Source organism: Protopterus annectens, chromosome 17.part0 (genome assembly GCF_019279795.1).
Source record: "Protopterus annectens isolate FY-2018-M chromosome 17.part0, PAN1.0, whole genome shotgun sequence".
Lineage (NCBI taxonomy): Eukaryota > Metazoa > Chordata > Ceratodontiformes > Protopteridae > Protopterus > Protopterus annectens.
The window spans coordinates 763,663,158-763,684,683 of record NC_056751.1 but is presented as its reverse complement, the minus strand read 5'-3'; positions in this window follow the sequence as shown (position 1 = coordinate 763,684,683).

Below are 21,526 nucleotides of genomic sequence, written 5' to 3'. Positions count from 1 at the left end.
AGAAATTGGAAGCTCTGTTATATGGACATGGATAGTAAGAAACAAGCAGTCAAATGTTTTTAGTCCCTTTAGTCTTATACAAATGTCAGGCATATTTTTATCAACCAGGGAAGAAATTGTGAATAGCAATTAATAAAGAGCTGAAGGACTTTATCTGGGAGGGAAGACAGCGAGAGTCAAGTGGGATAAGCTGATTCTTCCAATAGAACAAGGCAGATTGGGATTACCTGATTTGAAGGGGTATTACAGAGCTACACAGTTAAGGCTCCTATATACAGCACAAGCAGAAAACTATAATTCAAAGTGGAAGGGGATGATGATGAGACAGGGTGGAAGCTCAAAAAAAAGGAGAGACTGGGATTTTAGAGAGTAATAGTCGTACAGAATATTATATTCATGAACTAGCAGAAAGTATTCTAAGAACTAAGCAAATATGGGAATGGAGAAATGAGATTCTGCTGATAAGAATAACTGCAATTAGGGATACAGACAACAGGCAAGAGAGGGCTGGAATTTATTGGAGAAAGCAGGCAAAGGAACCAAAGTATTGGGAGAAAATAACTAGAGAGGAAAATAACAGAATGGGACGATGCCAAGAATTTATTTGGACTTTAGGTTGGAGATCGCCTTCCTTATCAAGGATTGATATCAGCGTATAGGCAAAGAGAAAGAAATAGGGGGGTCCTAAACAAAAGACCAGCACTGGTAGAGTTTTAGTAGAATGTATAACAGAAGCTGCCATCAAAAAAGGAATAGTTAGTAGAGCATATAAATATTGCATGATAACTATAAGAATCAATCAGGGGAGGTTAGAAAGGATTGGGAAGAGAGACTGGATAAGCAATTCACAAAGAAACAATGGGGGGTATATGTATGTCTCCCAAATATGCAACAAAATCTAGAAGATTTAGGATTTTTGTTTTAAAAATGTTTACATAGATATGTTTATACCGCAAGTAGACACCAGAGGATTTTTCCTCAGGTAGACAGCAAATGTTGGAGCTGTAATAGGGTAGAAAGAGGTAATTGGGAACGTATTTTCTGAGAGTGTAATAAGTTGGCAGAATTTAAGGATTCCCTACAGGATGCACTGTCGGAGATGCCAGGTGGGCAGATTAGTGTAACTGGGGAAATTATTTTTCTGAGCTATGCTACAGATTAGATTTGCCTAGACATAGTAAGGCCTTGCTAAGTTTAATTATGGTGGCTGCCAAAAAAGCAATTATTAAAAAATGGAAATCAAAGTCCAAACCAACTGTACTAGAAGCAGTGGATATAGTAAAAGAGATAAAACAACTGGAATTGGGATCTTTAGAAAAGGGTAGGAGCAAATTACAGAGGAAAAATGGGAATTTTAGAAACACACATAGAGGGGAGGAATGAGGTTTAAAAGAAGGCAGGACTTAAATGAGCATGTAATGTTTGACTGACAATGATTGGGTAGATTATAAGTGATGTTTAATGTTTGCAACTGGGATTGTGTCAGTATGATTTATAATGTAAAATGTTTGCAACAAGGATTGTGTCAATGTAGTTTTTCATTAATATACCCATGTCATAAGTGATAATTTAATAAAGATGTTTTTTGTTCAAAAAAAAAAAAAAGAATTTAGCAGCTGGAATTTTTATTGACAAACTTCATGACTGAATTATACTTGTGGATTTGTATATTTTATTTTATGTTTATATTTGTTAACCAGGTTGGTGCATTTGTCTAAAGCTGCTTTTCATGCATGATCTTAACCAAGAAGTTAAGAAAGAATTAATCATTAGAGTCACTTACAAAGAGAAAAATAAGTGCATAAGAAAATAAAGTACACTTGCATAATAAAAGTAATGACATTACAGGTAAGCACTTTTATCTTCAATTATGAAATGCCATCTACATTTGAAGCAGTTATAATAGACTTATACTATGATTCAGGAACAGCACACAGATCAAAACTTTTTTTTTATGAAATGGCAGTCCTCAGATTTTTGACTACTGGCATGAAGTAAGAAATTCAATCATAGAGCATATTTACAACTAGTAAAAGAAACCGAGAAAGATAAACAGAAAAAAAAGAACAATCAGACAAACAAAAAAGAAAAAGGTATTGTCTGAGAATGTCTGCACGTCACTTATGCAAGCAAGCCTAATGAGTGGTTAGGCCTAAGATGGAGATATAGGGTGAGTTGTTTAAAGTATGGGTACACATGAGAACTGTAGGAAAATAAGGGGTCAACCTGCAATAACAAAGTAGTGGATTGAGCAGATTGCTTGAGATGGGGTTTGAATAGTTCTTAAAGTCTAGGGATGAATATGCCTATTTGATGTTATGTAGAAATGTATTCCAGGAAGGTGTTGCAAGTTTCTAAAATGCAGGTTCGGTGACAGAGCTTGTGAAGTGAGATTTAAGTAAGAGATGGTCATCAAAATTTCTTAGTATGACTATTTGTTTGCTGTAGAAATGTAATAGTTTGCAGTGGGGGCATTACTTATTGTTGCTATGTTTAAATATGAATATGGTAAGGAGCTGGATAGCTCTGCAGTGAACAGGGAGACAGTTGTTTTTTGTAAATGGTACTACAAGAATGATCACTTAGGGGCTAAACTGCATTAATCTGAGGATTTTGTTCTGTTTTCTGATGTGTAGAATTGACATTGCAGGCCATATTCTAACCTGCACACTAGTACATCTACAGCAATTGCTTGTCTAGTTTCTTTTGAAATTAGGTGAGTAATTTTATAGGCCATATTAAGCTTTGACAGAAACTATTGAGGCTGCAAAAGGCTTTGGATACCCCTATTGTGCCTTTTTAGGCAGTATCAAAATAACCAACCTCCCAACTTAAGAAAATCCTCTTTAGATAAACTGAAGGTACTGCTGCTTAATGCTAAGAGTTTAAACAAGAAACTGGAAGCACTCCAGGGAGATTCTGATGTTTGTGCCGTCACAGAGACATGGTTCAAAGGTGCAGAAATCTCCCTGGCCATGCAGGGCTAAAATGCCTTCCATTCATTCAGACCACAAACTGAGCATGAAAGAACCATAGGAAGATGTGTATCCCTCTACATTAAGATTAAATACTCCTCGAGACTGGTCATACAGTATGACTGTCTTCAGCTACTCCATGTCCAATTAACTACTGACAAAGCTCCCTACTACATCATAGTTACCTATAGGTCCCCCACTATGAAACAGAAAAAGCATAGCGCATAGCTGGACTTAATGGAGTCACTTGCCATACAGCCCAACACCTTACTCATGGGTGATTTTAATCATCCTACCATCGATTGGGAAACATATACAACCACAAACAGGCTGGCTCAGAAGTTCTTGGACTTTGTCAATGTAAGTGTTCTGGAACAATGAGACAGCACACCCACAAGGGACTCAAATGTCCTGGACATAGTACTCACTAACATGGGAGAGCATTGCACCTCCCGCCCTTGTGAGGTCCTCCCTGGTAAGATCGGACCATAAATCAGTCTAATTTGATGAAATTATATGACCAGATACCCCATCAAGCTCAAATATCCTTAAGAATTTTTCTAAGACAAATGACCTCCTACTAAGTGATGATATAAGAAGTTTCAAAGCTCCCTTAAACACAGATAACACAGACTCCTATGCAGAGCTGTACACCAATTCCCTGTATAACTACTTAAGCAGTTGTATAGAATCGGCTGTACCTGATAGGATTAAAACAAGGTCTTGCCAAAAAAAACAAGCCACCCTTGTGGACCCCTAGTATAAACAGGCTACACAACAAGAGAAAGAAACTAATGTCCAAAAACAAGAGGGAGCTGGCACAGCGGAGGAAGAAACCCCTCTCTAGCTTAAACAAACACATTAGAGATTTCGTCAAGTCCTCCAAAGCTAATTACAAAATAAAAATAGCCTCCCAAGCTAAGGATATCACAAGGCATTCTTTAACTACACCTGAAATCTAAAAGGGAATACTCAGCTATGCGCAGAACTGGTTGTGGATGGCACCACCTATATTCAGCCAGAGGTAATAGCTGACCTGCTAGCTGACAGATTTGGAGCAAACATCACCCTCCTTTCCCCGCCAGGCATCCCCCAAACTATACCTGCCACCATTCCTCAGCCTGTTATCTCAAGACAGCAGGTCATCTCAGCCATCTCCAAGACCAAAAACACAGCATCAATGGGACCAGACAACATCCCAGATTGCCTTTTAAACAACTTAAAACATGGCCTAGCAGACACACTTGGATCCCTATTTAACCACAGCCTGAGAACTGGCTATGTTCTGGTGGAATGGAGGACAGCAACAGTAATCCCTCTGCACAAAGGAAGACCATCAACCAACCCTGGGATTTATAGGCCCATTAGCGTGACTAGCCTCATCTGCAAGGCCATGGAAAGAATCATTATGGACCATATTAACAAGGACACAGGTAATCTGCAAACTCTGCACCCAACCCAGTTCGGATTCATTTAAAGTAGATCATGCCTGTTAAACAAGGTTGACTTCTTTGAGAAAGTCACCAAGACCCTGGATGAAAAAAAGGTAGTACATACCTATCCTGACCTAGCCGAGGCATTTGACACAACCCCCTACTCAGATATTATAAACAAACTCTTCCAATTATGAATTAACCCCTATATTACCAGATGGGTAAGCTAACTGGCTCACTGACAGGACACATACTGCCAGAGTGGATTACTCCACCTCTAGCAAAAGACCAGTTTAACAGTGGCATACCACAGGGTTTTGTGCTGGGACCCTTACTGTTTGGAATTTATTTTTCAAAAGTCCAGGCAAACCTGGATGGCCTGTAGCTGACCAAGTTCACTAATGATTGCAAATTGGAAACAATCATTGAGTCCCCCAACAATGTTAATATACTGCAGACAGGGTTAATGCAGACAAGTAATTGGTGCCAAAGCCACAGAATAAAGTTAAATGCAAAAAAAAAATGCATTATTATTCCCTTTGGGAAAGCTGACATCCCTGCATAATTACATTATAGACAGCATTTCTCCTTAGCATAGACCCAGGGGTACATGATCTGGGTACTCAGATTAATGGCAATCTGAACTTTGACCACCATGTATCCATAGTAGTAAGGACAACCTTCTAAGTGGCACATCTTATAAGTAAAGGCATTGCATATGGATCTAATGAAGTTATAATTCCATTATAATTGGTGCTGATCAGACCAATAATTGAGTACAATGCTCCCTTTGCATGTACCTCACCAGACACCTGCAACAATTGAAGAAACCACAGAGGTTTCTCACCAAAAAATTACAGGGTGCACAAAACAAGTCTTAAGCAGAAAGACTGAACGCCCTGTCACTGTATTCTGTCTCCTACAGTTTGCTAAGTGGTGACCTGTTCCTGCCTTACAGGACCCAGCCCTGATTGAAATGCTACACATTCTTAAATAAAACTGCAGGAGGGTCACTCGTTCCAGGGATTTTAACCAAGCCTCTGACATAAACAGGTCATACTGGAGAGACAGATACATCTCCCAGAGACTGCCACTTCTCTGGAACAAGCTTCCAATTCATGTGAAACAGAGCCCCTCCTTAATCCTCTTCAAACGCAACTTCGCTCAATGGATGGCTGACAGCAAATTCATTCCTGGGATGATGCCCTTGCCCCTCCTGGTCAGAGAAAGTGGGTATTAACTATCATAGACCCTCACCTCTGTCAACTTCACTCACCTAACCACCGACAATTGGGTCAACGCGGGATAAATATGACTATTTTATTTATTTTATTGCATTTGTTTACCGGGAAAGTCCACTGGGCCTAAAACAGCCTATTTTCAGTGGAGGTCTGGGGAGAAAAGCTCCAACTAGAACATAGGTACAGAAAAATATAAACATTACTTAGTACAGAAGTAGAAACAGTGTTATACATAGTAAATACAGTAATATATACAGAATATATACATAAAATCAGGAATTTCATTGGTTTAATTACAGTAATATATACAGAAAATAAGCATTAAAGCAGGAATTAATTGGTTGCCAGATGAATTCAATCAGAGAGGTATAAACAGAGATACATTAATCAGTATTACTGTACCAGTATCAACAAGTGATGAAAAAAATAAATATGGAGAAAGTATCATCAGTCACTAGTAGTAAAAGGCACAGGAGTTTATTTATCGTATAAGGAGAGGGAAGAGGTCAGGGTATAGAGCAGGAACATAACCAGGAAGAGTTAAGATGATTTTTCAGTATTTGTTTGAAGGTGGTGGTGCTGCCTGTGTTTCTTATAGAAGGTGGACATGAGTTCCATAGTTTGGCGATGGTGAAGGCATAGAGGAGTTGACCAGCAGGTAAGATGGGCTTATCTACTTTTAGAAGTAGATGATTTTCAGATCTTATTTGCCTGCTGGGTTGGTCAAGAGAGGAGGACATTCTGTGGGTCAGTAGATTATTTTGTGCGCTGTAGTTAGTTGGGTGAATGAGAGATGGTGAGGGAGTTCCAGCCACCCTAATTGTTTCAGTGAGATACAGTGGTGGGATGAGAATTTGGCCCTGGTGGCAAATTTTGCTATTCTGTTGTAACACATGCCAAGCTTGGATTTTATAGAATTTTGGATATTAGTGAGGAGAAGGGCACCATAAATGAGAGAGGGTAATAAAAAGGTGGATATTTAGTAGAGATGCTAAGAAAGTGTTGGTGCCTGTACAGCATACTGAGCTTTTGGTGTGTTGTTATGATTCCATTGTTTATGTGTAGGTCAAAGTTAAGGTTTTCATCTATAATAATGCCTAGTAATTTAGTGTGTGGGACAACTTCAATAGTGGTATTGTCTTGGGCTTGTATAGTGAAGAGTTTTTTATCTAAAGAAGTGGTCTTCTTATGGGTAAAAATTACTAGTTTAGTTTTTTTTTCTGGATTTAGAGCAAAATGATTGTTAAGCATTCAAGATTCAGTAGAGGTGAGGACATTCTGGGTGATTTGCTGGAGTTCAGAGCTAGGGCCACTAGTCTAGTAACCTCCTATGAAACTATGAGGTAGGAATAATAAGGCTGGATCAAAGATTAAACACCGATGTTTTTGCTGGGTGACTACAGGGGCAGGGTGTACTAATGGGGTGGTAATAGTGGGTAGTGCGGTCAGGTGTGATCTTTTTTGGTACTGAAAAGTATAACAATAAGTTTGTTGCTAGTTACTGTGAACTTGCTAGAGGTTAACATCACTTTGAAGGGATTGCTTTAAATAAATGAGCAGGTGGATGGCATGAGTCATTAGTGTGTCAGCTTTGTACAGCAGGATGAAGTGAGTCGTGAGTGTGTCAGCTTTGTAGAGCAGAATGGCATGAGTCTTATTATTTTATTATTTTATTATTTATTATTTATTTATTTTACATTTGTTGACCAGGCTAGTCTAGCTGGATATATGTCCGTTTTCAGTAGAGGCCCAGAGAGAAAAGTTCCAAGCATTAGCAGTGACAGAGATTACATTAATATAGTAATAGTCAAATGAATTGCAGCACATTGTTACACTGAGGTTCAGATAAACTTGTACAGAGTCCTTTAGTAGGTTAAAGCTTAGATCAAATACAGAAAGTAATCATTTGAGAGAGAGCAATCAAAAGAACAAACATTTGAATTGTAAACCATTTTTACCAATATATTTTTTTAAGTAGTAAGTAGGTAATCAATATTACAGGTATGTGACATAGAACAGTGGAATAGAGAAGTGTGGAGAAAGGAATAGGGGGAATGAGATATCAATCTGGGGTAGAGCCGGGACAAAGCCAGGGAGTTTTAAGATATTCTTTAAAAAGATGAGTGGAAGCAAGAGATGAAAGTTCATTAGGAAGCTGGTTCCAGCTTTTTCCAACTGTGTTGGTGAAAAGTGAGTCTCCAGCTTTGTTGTTAGATTTAGAAGTGGAAACTACACTCTTGTTAGCTGAGCATAGTGTTGCAAGATTTTTATAGGGGGTAATCAGATTACTAAGGATTGGGGTATTATTAGGGTGATAAAGGATCTTTTGGGTGATAACAAGTTGTTGACACAGTAGTAGGTTCTGCAGTTCTAACCATCCCAGTTGTTTGAGGTTGTGACAGTGGTGAGTTCTAAAGGGGGTGCCAGTGGCAAATCTGGCTATGTTATTGTAACTGGTGGAAAGTTTGGTGAGGTTGTTTCTAGATAGATTGGTATATATTGCAGAAGCATAGAGCAGGGTAGAGATCAGGTCTGTCTGGGCAATAGTGATTCTGGCAGAAGGGGTAAGGAAGGGTTTCATTCTGTAAAGGGTGCCTAGTTTTTTGTTGACAGACTTTATTGTAGAATTTATATGGTCATCATAGCTAAGGTTGTTATCAATTGTTACTCCTAGTAGACGGGTTGCAGTGTCAGGGGATATGTTAGTTCCATTGTTGGAGGCTACTGTGAAGTGTAGTTGAGGTGACTTATGAGTAGGAGCAAAGAGTAATAATTTTGTTTTTTTGGGGTTCAGAAGGAGGCAGTGTTGCATGAACCAATTTTCAACACCGTTAAATACTGTTTGGGTGAGGGACTGGAGAGAGGTTATGGACTTGGCTGAACAAATTAAAGTTGAGTCATCTGCATACTGTATGCATGTGGCTTGTGGAATTTTGGTATGTAGATCATTAATAAACAATGAAAAGAGAAGAGGTCCTAAAATAGAGCCTTGTGGTACTCCAATGTTCACAGGGAGGGAAGTAAAAAGATTATTATCCCGAAGTACTGCTTGCTGTCTGTTTTCAAGATAGGATTTGAACCATTGTAGTGCTTGTATGTCCAGTGATTGGGCTTTTAGTATGTCAATAAGCATGTTATGGTTCACCATATCAAAGGCTTTTGAAAGGTCAATAAATAGTGCAGAGACGAAAGTATTACTGTTACAATTTTTGTTTATGGAGTCAGAAAAGGATAGCAGAGCAGTTGTTGTGCTATGGAATGGCTTAAAACCGTACTGGCAGTTGGTAAGTAAATTGTTATGGAGAAGGTGGTCAAGTAGTTTTGTGTATACACTTTTCCATTATTTTAGCTATTGGAGAGAGTAAGGCGATTGGCCGAAAGTTGGAGAGCTTGGTAGATGACCCACCTTTGTAGAGGGATGATGTGGGATACTTTCCATATGGAAGGGATTTTACTTTCTAAAATTGTTCTATTTATAAGGATGGAGATGGGATAGGCAATGGCTTTAGCTGCAATTTGCAGGTATTCTGCTGGAAGACAGTCAGCAGAAGGGGTACATGGTTTGAGTTTTTGAAGGAGGTTGCGAATGAGGGATGTGGGTACAGGCTGTATATGGAAGGTTGGAGTTGAAGTATTATTGTTATTTAATGGTAGAGTGGTAATAGGTGGTAACGTATTAGCTAGGGTTAGAATGGCTTCAATAAAATAGTTATTAAAGGCATCAGGAATCTATGTAGAGTTATTATGGTTGAATCCTGAAGGGGCAGGAGTTTTAGAGTGCCTTGTTTGAAGAAGTTTGTTAATGCCTGACCAGAATTTTTGTGGTTTTTGTTGGTGGGTTTGTTGGAGGTGAAGGTAATAGTCTTTTTTGTCTCTTAGAATGTCTTTCTTGCTGGCATTTCTTAACTGTTTAAAGTAATGTTGATCTGATGGACTTTTGGAGTCTCTCCATTTGGCCCAAAGTTTATTTCTGAGTAAGATCTTTTGCCCAGTATGTTTAGTAAGCCAGGGGGCAATTTTGGTTCTTATTCGGGAAGAGTGATAGGGTGCGTGGTAATCTAGGATTTGAAGGAATCTAGTATTAAAGTAGGTCACTGCTTCATCAAGTTGAAGATGAAACATAGGTGACCAATCACATGCTTTCAGTTCATTTTGGAAGCTCTCTGGATTAAATAATTTTTTGGAGCGGGAGGATTTAAAATTATTAGTATTAGGGCTGTGAATTTTTTGTTTAATGATATAGGTTAGCATATGGTCACTGATATCGTCGGGAAGGGCTCCTGGTTTATAAGTATCAAGATGGCTGTTGAGAAGGATCCAGTCTAGGGTGGTTTCCTTATTACTTGGCTTTTGGATTCTAGTAGGAGTGGTTATTATCTGTGAGAAACCGTGAAGATTTATATGACTGGTAGGATTATAGGTTCATAGGTTCATAGGTTTATACTAGGCTATCTGCCCTAAGGCATTTATAAGCCTAGCCCAAATTTTTGTGGCTTACGCCACCCCTTATATGAAAAAATACTGTGCCCATTAGTTTGTTGTGCCTCTGTCCAGCAGTGACACAGAGATGATTCCCGGGATAAACCTACGATCTCCCATCCACAGGTCAAGATTTCTCTTGAACAGAGCCAGCGAGGTGCTCTGCCTCACATGGATCGGGATTTTATTCCACAGCATAGGGAGTCTCTGAATGATAAATCTATCCCTCCAGCACGTCCTATTTATATCCGTGCTAAGGTTTAAGTCGCTTGCTCTAGTGGTGTTGGTGGATTTGGATTTTTTGAGGTGGAGCATGTCCATTAATTCCGGGTTGGACATGGCCTTGTATGTCAGGCACATGTCACCTCTGAGCAGACGGTATGCAACTGAATAGAGCTGGAGTTTCTTCAATCTGGCAGCATATGACAGATTTTGGAGTCCCTTTATCCTTTTGGTGAGGAACTTTTGGGGTCTCTCCAATTGCTGCAGATGTCGTGTGAGATACATCCCGAATGGGGCATTGTACTCGATCATTGGTCTGATAAGTGAAGAGTACAGGGGAACAATGACCTCACTAGATCTGGATGTGAATCCCTTCATGATCCAGTGGGCAATGTAGAAGGTCTTTCTAACCACTTTAGCAACATGAGTGTCAAAAGAAAGGCCACTGTCAACCTGGGTCCCCAGGTCCCTGATAACCTCTTCTGTGCTTAGTGGATTGCCACCTATATGGTAGCTTGGGGTTACCTTGTTTTTCCCAAAGTGTATGACTATACATTTTTTGGCATTTAACTTCAGGCCATGGCTCTGGCACCAGCTATCTGTTTCCGTGAGTCCCTTCTGAAGGATATCCGTGTCCGATGCACTTTCCACTATGGTGCCCAGTTTGCAGTCGTCTGCAAACTTTGTCAGCCAAAGTCCTCCCATATTGGCCTGTACTTCTGAGAAGTAGATGCCGAACAATAGGGGGCCAAGGACTGAGCCCTGTGGGACACCACTTGTGACCAGCTTGGAGTCTGACATAGCGCCAGCAACTCTAACCCTGTGGGTTCTGTCCTTAAGCCAGTTTGCAACCCATCTTGTGACATATGGGTTTACATTTAAGCTGGTAAGTTTTTCTACAATACCCGAGTGGGGTATTGTGTCGAAGGCCTTTGCAAGGTCAAGGTAGGCTGTATGGACTGCCTTTCCCTCATCAATGGCCTTGGTGACTGTTTCGAAGAAGTCGACCAAGTTCAAAAGGCATGATCCGCCCTTGACAAAGCCAAACTGGGTCGGGTCCAATGTCTGCAAGTCCCCTATATCTTTGTTTATGAGCTCCATTATGATCCTCTCCATTGCTTTGCAGACTAGACTTGTTAAGCTTATGGGGCGGTAATTACCAGGGTCCGTAGAGGCACCGCCTTTGTGGAGTGGGACCACAGTTGCCGTATGCCACTCCTTGGGCATGTATCCTGTGGTAAGGCTGAGATTAAACAGCTGCCTTATGTGCTGGTTTAATTCCTCATTTAGCTCGTGTAGCACACAGCCGGGGACACCATCCGGTCCCATTGATGCTGTGTTTTAGCTTTAGAGAGAGCAGCTTTCACCTGCGCATTTGAGATGTCTGGGAGGCTACACTCTGCTGGGATAGTTATCTCTCCTTTAGGGGAGAGGGGTGAAGTTTGCACTGAACCTGTCTGCCAGTATGTTGGCAATGTCTGTGGGTTCACTGATTTTTGTATCATTTTGGACTAATTCTGAGCATATCTGGGAGTTTCCACCCAGGTTCCTAACATAGCTGAAAAAGGCCTTATGATTGTCCTTTGAATCCATGGCAATTTTTCTCTCAAAATTGGCCTTAGTTGATTTTATGAGTGCTCGTATTTTTTACTAATAATGATCAGGGGTGACTTCCCTTTTATGGATTTTGTTCTATCATGTAATAGCTTTCTCCTCTTATTGTAAAGTTTGTTAATGGCTGGGGTCCACCAGACTGGACGTTTGCCCTTTGTGGAAAGAGTCTTGGTTTTATTTGGGATTGCCTGATCCATGCAGTCCTGGAGGTGTTCATAGAAGGCATTTGTAAGGGCTTCCGCAGCTTGAGTTGTGGTTTTCACTGGCTCAGGGGCCTTGAAGGATACCACACCAGTCTTGAGTAGTGTGAAGTTTGCTTTAGAGAAGTTCTTCACTGTGGTCTTTTTTGTTTGGGGTGGGGGCGGGATGTGGATTTCCAGTGAGATTAGTTTATGATTAGATCTCACCAATGAGGGATATACTTCTGGTGTGGAGCTTTTTGTGATTAGGGGAACTACAGGTTGCACAGTCTATATTAAAGTCTCCTAACACAATGGTTTCCTGAGGTAGGTGGGTAGAGAGGTAACTAAGTATGTTTTCAAGTGTATTAATATTATTTCCAGGGGGGAGATATGTGCAAATGAGATAGATAGATTTGGAGTTGTTGATTTGTAGTTTGGCAGTAAGGGTTTCAGCATTGGTATCTGAGGGTAGGAGCACGTTGAATGGTGAAACTTGGAGTTCAGATTTATACAAAATGGCTACACTTCCACCCTTTTTGATTTTGCGGTCATATCTTAGGATATTATATCCAGGATGGGTGATCTCCTGGTCCAGAGTTGAGGGTTTTAGCCACGTTTCTGTAATACAGAGAATGTCAAATGAGTGCACCTCTAAGAGTGCATGTAGGTTTGTAATTTTATTGTTAATGCTGCAGATGTTAAGGTGAGCTATCAGGAGGGAGTTAGATGATCTATTAGGGGTAGTGATAGTAGGAGATGTTAGGTTGTGTGGGTTATTGGGAGTATTAGTATTGGGGCCAGGGTTAGGATGAATATCACCATCTAATAGGGGGTGTTGTAGAGGATATTGTACAAACTTAAGGATTTTGTAGTAATTGATTAGGATTTTTTTGCCAAGGAAGTAAGTAACATGGTTAGATCTATGGTACTTTGGAAGAATATAGATAGAGATGGTGGTTATGTTACTATGTTTGAGGGAGTTTATATGAGAAACATGTAGAGTTTTTTGGTAGAGGTGGTGCTGCTCAGGGAGAATAGAATGTTCAAAGAAGGTTAGTGTGTAAGGAATTGTAAGAGAAGCAAGAGTTGTAGTTAAGAGTAGTAGGTTTGTGAATATCGATTTGTATGTTGGGTCCATTAGGATGTATAGAAAAGAAGTTGGAGTATGTAGAGTGTAGAAGTGAGGTGTGTAAGAATAAAGATGGGAGAAGGAGAAAGTCTTCTATGAGATGAAGTAGCTTGAGAAAAGGAGTTAGAGTATGTTGAGGGAGGGAGTGAGGTGTATAAGAATAAAGGTGGGAGAAGGAGAAAGTGTTGTGTGAGATGAAGTAGTTTGGTGGAAGAAGTGAAACATAAAACTAAATAAAAGGTGGTTGTAAGAGTGAAGTTATAAAATATAGCAATGCAGGGTAAGGTGTGGAAAGGTTAGGGACAGAACCTAAAAGGTAAAATAGGTTAATTAAGAAATTGTTGAGGTAGGGGGTGTGGTTGTTAAGTAGAAGTAGTATGTGGTAGGGTGATAATGGGAGGGGGTGTGGCGATAGAGGTATATAGCTAGGAGCACTGGGGGAGGGTGGGAATTGGGGGTAGGGTTGGGGAGCAGAGTGAGCCCAAAGGGTGAACGGAGTGGGTTAGAGCATCTATATGAAAGATTTTCCAAAGACAATCAGAGAGGAGGAGATTCCAGAGGCAAAGATAGTGGTCACAGGTCTGTTCAAGAGCGGGAAGAGGAGGAGAAAAGTGTATCAGTGAAGGAGAGAAGACATCTGAGGTAAGGAGACTATAGTAGAGGTGCTTAGTTTCAGAGTTAAGCAAGCAGATGTTTCACAACAGAAAGGAGCTATACAGGGCAGAGAAGGTGTACAAAGAAAGAGTGACTAAATTTGGTTCATAGAACAGGGCAGAGTTGGGTTAAGGTAGTGTAGTCATACATAGGGGTGTGGAAAGAAGCAGGAGATGCCACCACCTAGTGGCCAGACTCAGTAATTGCAAAGGTAGGCCAAGGACACAGGGGAAAATGGGGAAGACACCAGAAAGGTAGAAAGAGAGGATTATGACTAGGGTAGGCTGCTAGCTTTTGCTCACTGGGTTGCTGTACTAATGGGCAATAGTAATGTATAGTTAGTAGTAACAAGGTACATACATTCAATAGCAATTCCTGGGGAGGCAAGGAAGTTATAGAAGAACAGCGGGAGTTCTTATGCTCTGTCAGTTCAAGGGCAGGAGGCCAGGGATTCCAAGCAGAGACCGGGAGGCACCTGGGGTCAAGGTGATTCAGCTGGGATACACTGTAAGGAAAAGGAAAATACAAAGAGCAGATTTAAACCTAGAAAATAATAACACTACAGTAGAAGGAGGAAAGGAGGGGGAGAGAAAAAAGGAAAACATACATCAAGTAGAGGTGAGCTATCCCAAGGGGAAGGTAGGTAGAAAGGAGAGAGCAGGAGGGGAAGTATCAATACAATCAATCTAGCCAAGGAAATGCAGCACACTTCTTAACATAGTACTGTGGTTCAAGCAATACAGTTATCGATTATAGCACATTGGTAACATTCAATAGACAGCACCTGGGTACAGTATAATTTAGCACAACATAGACAAGTACGTAAATTAAATATATATGTCAAAAAACATTCCACTACAAAGCAAAGCACAGACTTGTAAGTGAATTAAATATATAGGACAAAAAAAAACACTCCACTAAAACAAGTTGCAGTACACCTAGCACCTCAGGAGCTAGTGTACAACATTTATGTAGTAGTCATCGATAGGTCGCACTGAATAAAATGGATAAATAATATGTAGACAGTAATAGTGGCCAAAAAAAATCACTCTGTTTTTCTCTATTTGAGCCTATGGCGTCAGTGACAACATACATTCATTTTAAAGAGCAGGAAAGTATTTTTTATAATAAAAACAGAAAAACAGATAAGCAAACATTTGAAGCAGTCAGGAGAACCGCTCAGAGTTACTTGCAGCTCACCAACAATGTCTCAGTGCGTAATGTCTACACTCGAACACTTTCATATTGCTGGATATGGTAATTAAAGTTTAAAAATTGTTGCGGAAGCCTAATCAGCAGCTTAGCAACTAAGGCAAGGCACACCGTCTGAAAGGCTTTATATTACAGTCCCTGATGTCATGTCTGCAGCTTACTGGCCAAGGAAGGGCAAAAAAAAAGGCTGCTAGGCTAAGACAGGAATAGGGACTGCTTGCCTTTACCTGTCTGGTTGATAAGGGAGCTCTTAGAGCGAAAGAGTTTACAAGGAAGGATCAGCAGTTATAGCTGCATTCAGCATACAATTTAATTGTGCTTAAGCAGACACACACAGCTGCTAAAAGCCGTGCTTGGTTCGAGGAGCTGATACATGGTTACAGGGTTATTCAGCTTGATAGCCAAGTTCAGTGCGGGAAGCCGATTATGCGGCTTTTATTTGCAGTATCAGCAAAGTAGCATATGGAACCAGTAAGGTTCTGGCCAAGACAGGGGTAAATATGTAGTTCAAATGGGGGAGAAACCAGCAGAGATGTGGTTACAAAGTTATATCAGCTGATAGGCAGATTCAAGGTTAGGAAGCCATTACATGGCTTCTGTTCTTAATATCAGGGAAAATCAAACATACAGCTACAAACAGCCTTGCATATGGGGCAAAAGAGGTTCAAATAGGGGGAAACCAGCAGAGAGGTAGTTACTAGGTAAAGCAGTAGAAATGGCAGAGTCCAGTAATAACTAGAGTATGTATACTGCTCTAGTAACTAGGCCAGAAGGTAGCCAGTGAATGCAAGTGACCTGTCCCACGTGCAGTTATGGAGGAGCCCCCAACTACACCAAGTACGATGCAAAGGAGTAGAAATCAAAGGAGAGGCTCGTAATTAAAGCTATCAGAGTATTCAGTCTCACTGACACCACAACAAGCACAAAACACAGTAAATATACATTTTATTATTTATAGCAAGGACTCACCCTTAAGCTAAGTCCGCAGCCTACGCAGTACAGGACTGAATGGGATGTTAGGGTATTTAAAAATGGTGCCACAAGTCCGGGGACAATATTATAGAGTTGGGGGTGGAGACAGTGTATGAAGAGGGGGAGGGATTGAGGCAAGAATGTGAGAGTTGAGCCAAGGTGTGAGGAGTAAAGGGTAGATGTATGGGGGAGGATAAGTGAAAGTGGAAGGATGTGTTAGAAACAGTATTTAGAACATAACTAGAGCCTGTTTATTGCATTTTCTGTGTTGCACTGAATTTAAAATAGCTTTTTCTTAAAATTGCATTTTACCTTCCTCTGACCTAGCACACGTGTTGGGGTCATTTATTGCACTGTTCTGACTAGTTTGCTACTTGTGTGTCTCTGCTATACTTAAACAAAAACAAAAAAACAAAAAAACTCTTGCTATTTTCCCACTATCTATAATTTAAAAAAGTTCAGTTACAGAGTTGCTGTTCTGAACTGTTTGTAAGTTTCTTGGAGGCCAGTGCTTACTTGGGCTAAAGGGAAGTCTCTGTGTTCACCAGTGGTTAACACTGAACAGCCTGCCTGTCCCTGTAGGAGTGGTTACTGCCTAGAAACTGTAGCTTTATTGGCCATTTTGGGTCAATTCCAAACTTCTTGATCTCTCTCTCTCTCTTAAAACCCTGCAACTCTCTTTTTGCACGGTCTTGCACACAGAGCAGCGTCGGGCAGCGCCGGTTAGCTGGGGTATACTATTCCTGGCTCCACAAAGTCTGCGCTGCAAATTTTCCCTTAGAACTAGGCAAGCCTCAGCTCAAGTGCTTCAGATCAACTGCTCTTATTGCAGCACTTGCATAACCCAAATCAGCACTTGTCCAAATCTCCTAGACAGCACTATTATTTTCCAAATCTCCTAGACAGCACTATTATAATACAGCATAAGACCCTCGACTATCCGCAAGACAAGTGAAACTCACTTTTCCAAGCATGTCCAGAGGTCAGCTTCAGGTGTACTCTCCAGTTCATCTGGTGGAATTGGGCATTCTGAGGCAATATCACAACTGCCTCATGTATACAGACAAACCTCTCCTCTTACCTCTAGACACAAACACTTGTGACAGATGCAAATACACAGCCAGACTGGAGGCTAAGCGCTCTCAACCCATGACTGTAACAGACAGTCAAGAGGAGAAGAGACACACTAACATCACACCACCAGTCACACATGGATCTACAAAACAAGCACCGGCAAAACATACACACAAATACACAAAAACATATTCGGAGGCACTAGGTACCAATCTGAAAAAGAAACAGTGCCCTCCAAATCAGACAAGCAAGCAACCTGCACCTCCAAACACAAGCCAGAAAACACATAATTCACCTCAGCAGTGTGCCTCACGACAGCCCCCAAAGGCAAAACACCATACCCAACACACTAGTAATAGGAGACTCTATAGTAAGGCACACAGATGATCCACTCGCCAGGCTGAACAAGGAGAAGGTTACTGTCAGCTGCCTGTCAGGTGCTAGGATCTGCCACATAACACAGGCACTTAGGTCACTCCAGAACAAGTACAAGTATGACACTGTCATTGTACATGTTGGTGTGAATGATCTAAGACGTACCTCCCTGGACTACATGAAAAGAGACATTGAGGAGCTCTCTGATCATGTAGCCCAAGCTGGTATGACCCTGACCTTGAGTAGCATATTACCTTCACCTAGAATGATACCACAATACAAAGACAATATGATCAATTTCAACAATTGGCTAAACTTCTGGTGTCATTCTAAGGGGATCCAGTGTCTGTCTGCCTGGGATGACATGGTAGACAAGCCTCTCTGTTTCACCAGAGATGGTTTGCACCTGTCATCCCTAGGCTTTCGAATACTGGCCAAGACTCTTGCCATCCCCATAGTGCCTTTTTTAAGCAAGGCTCAAAGGACAAACCAACCACCGTAACCAGCACAGGTAACCAAAAACTAAGGGTAATGCTACTCAACGCCAGAAGTCTCAACCTCAAAATGCATCACTAAAGGAATCCTCAGTATGGAGAAAATTGATGTTTGTGCAGTGACAGAAACCTGGTTCAAGGCTCCAGAGAGCACCCCAGCACTACCAGGTTACAATTCATATCATACCTTCTGGCCTCAGTTACCAGATCGCAGTACAAAGGGCGGAGGGTGTATCCATATTCATCAAGGATACCCACATCTCCAGGTTAGTGGCGCATCATGATGCCCCAGAGATCATCCATGTGCAACTATCAGCAGGCAAAACCACATTTCAAGTCATAGCCTGTTATAGATCACCACCATGTCCCAAGATGCTCACTCAACATTCCTTGAGGCATTGGAAAATATAAAGGTCCTACCCAACACCATAATTTTGGGTGATTTCAACTACCCTGGTATAGACTGGGTGAACTACCAAAGTTCTAACTCCTATGCCCAGCAGTTCATAGAATTTATAAATTCAAATGCTTTTGAACAACTGGTATGTTCTCCCACTAGAGGGGGTAACATATTGGATTTAGTCATCACAAATATGGGTGCCCATTGTACCACACCCATTATCACTCCCTCTCTGGTGAAATCAGACCACAAACTGATAACCCTGGACGTACTCACCCCTCCACCTCCCCCAGTCAAAGAAACCATTGTAAAAAACCTTTCCAAAGCAAACTTCAATCTACTTGCGTCAGAAGTGGAAAGCTTCACTATTCCCTTGCAGAAGGATAATGATATCCAGGATGCAGAATCCTACACCAAGGCACTTTATATACATCTTCAGCATTGCATGGACTGTGCTATCCCAAATAAAACCAAGACTCCTTCCTCAAGCAAGAAGAAACCAGTCTGGTGGACCCTGGCCATAAGCAAACTATACAATAAAAGGAGGAGACTTATACAAAAAAAGGCCAAATCTCAAGTAGAAAAATCATCCCTGATCAGCATTAGTAAGAAATTGAGGGCCCTCATCAAGTCAACTAAAGCCAATTTCGAAAAGAAGGTTGCCAAGTATGCCAAGGATAACCATAAGGCCTTCTATGGTTACGTCAAAAACCTAAATGGCAATGCTCAGGTCTGTTCTGAGCTAGTACAAAATGGAACAAAATACACTGACCCCACTGACATTGCCAACATCTTGGCTGATAGGTTCAGTGCAAATCCCCCCACCACCACCTACATGGCCTATTACTATTCCAGGGGAGTGTGTAATTCCAATTATTACTGATATGTTGGTTAAGAAGACTCTATCTAAAGCTAAAAACACTGCCTCCATGAGACCAGATGGTGTACCGGGCTGTGTCATATGCAAGCTCCAGAATGAATTAACCCCAGATCTGAATACCCTGTTCAGTCTCAGCCTCTCGACAGGATATGTGCCCATAGAATGTCGCACAGCAATGGTGGTTCTCCTGCACAAGGGTGGGCCCACAACCGACCCTGGGAACTACTGACCAATAAGCCTGACCAGTCTGATCTGTAAGACAATGGAGTGAATCATTATGGAACTCATAAATGGAGAGATTGGGAACCTCCAAACACTTGGCCCCACACAGTTTGGCTTCGTCAAGGGCAGATCATGCCTCTGGAACCTGGTGGACTTCTTTGAGACAGTTACTCAAGCTATAGATAAGGGAAAGGAGGTACACACAGCTTACCTTGACCTTGCTAAAGCATTTGACACCATTCCCCATTTGGGTATTACTGATAAACTCACCAACCTGGGCATAAACCCTTACGTCACAAGATGGATCACAAACTGGCTCTCAGACAGATCCCACAAAGTAAGAGTAGCGGGATCTATGTCCGAATCCAGACCAGTAATGAGTGGTGTGCCTCAGGGCTCTGTCCTGGGGCCCCTCCTGTTTGGCATATACTTCTCAGAAGTACAGGCAAGCACTGAAGGGCTGTGGCTGACCAAGTTTGTGGACAACTGCAAACTGGGTGCTATAATAGAGTCTCCGGCCGACATGGATATCCTCCAGAAGGGCCTTAATGAGACTGATGCATGGTGTCAAAGCCATGGTCTCAAGCTAAATGCTAAAAAATGTGCAGTAATCCCCTTTGGAAAAAGCAGAGCACCCGCAAACTACCACATAGGAGGTAACCCCCTGAAATCTGAAGAAGTGATAAGGGATCTAGGGACCCAAGTAGATAGTCAGCTTTCCTTTGATGACCATGTTGCCAAGGTGGTTAGAAAATGCTTCTATGTGACCCATCTGATCACGAAAGGGTTCGCATCAAGATCTAAGGATGTAGTGGTGCACCTCTACTCTTCCCTCATCAGACCCATTATTGAGTACAATGCACCTATTGGAATGTACCTGGTTAGGCATCTCCAGCAGCTGGAGAGACCACAGAGGTACCTCACTAAGAGGATTACTGGCCTCAAACAGTTGCCCTATGCAGCACGATTGAAAAAACTAAGGCTTTTCTCTGTTGCACACTGCCTTCTCAGAGGCGATCTCTGTCTAACATACAGAGCCATGTCCAACCCACTACTGTTGAACATGCTCCATCTTAGCAAAACAAAATCTACTCGAGCTACACGCTCTAGGGATATAAACCTCAGCACAACAATGAATAGAACATGCTGGAGGAATAGATTCCCTTCACAAAGACTTCCCTTGCTATGGAACAAGGTCCCGATCTACATAAGACAGAGCCCCTCACTATCACTCTTCAAGAGGAACCTTGATGAGTGGATGGGATCATACCAACAGCTCTACTAGATAGGGGCCAAGAGTACTAGCTGCTAGATCAAGGGCCTAGGGAACTAACCAAAGGGGCGGTGAATATCACACAACAAGGCTGGGCTAATATATGCCTTCGGGAAGATAGCCCAGTACCTACCTATGAACCTATGAACCTAAAGGGAATAAGATAGGGATAGAAGTGAACAGGCTAGGAGCCAGAGAGGAGCATAAAAGTGTATCAATGAAGGAGAGAAGATGTGTGAGGTAAGGAGACTACAGTAGAGGTGCTTAGTTTCAGAGTTAAGCAAGCAGAATGTTTCACAACAGAAAGGGGCTATACAGGGCAGAGAAGGTGTAAAAAGACAGAGTGACTAAATCTGGTTCATAGAACAGGGCAGAGTTGGATTAAGGTAGTGTGGTCATACATAGGGGTGTAGAAAGAAGCAGGAGATGCCACCACCTAGTGGCCAGACTCAGTAATTGCAAAGGTAGGCCAAGGACACAGGGGAAAATGGGGAAGACACCAGAAAGGTAGGGAGGGAGGATTACGACTAGGGTAGGCTGCTAGCTTTTGCTCACTGGGTTGCTATACCAATGGACAATAGTGTGTCTTGACTGTTTCAGCTTTGTACAGCAGGATGGCATGAGTCGTGACTGTGTCAGCTTTGTACAGCAGGATGGCATGAGTAGTGAGTATGTCAGCTTTGTACAGCAGGATG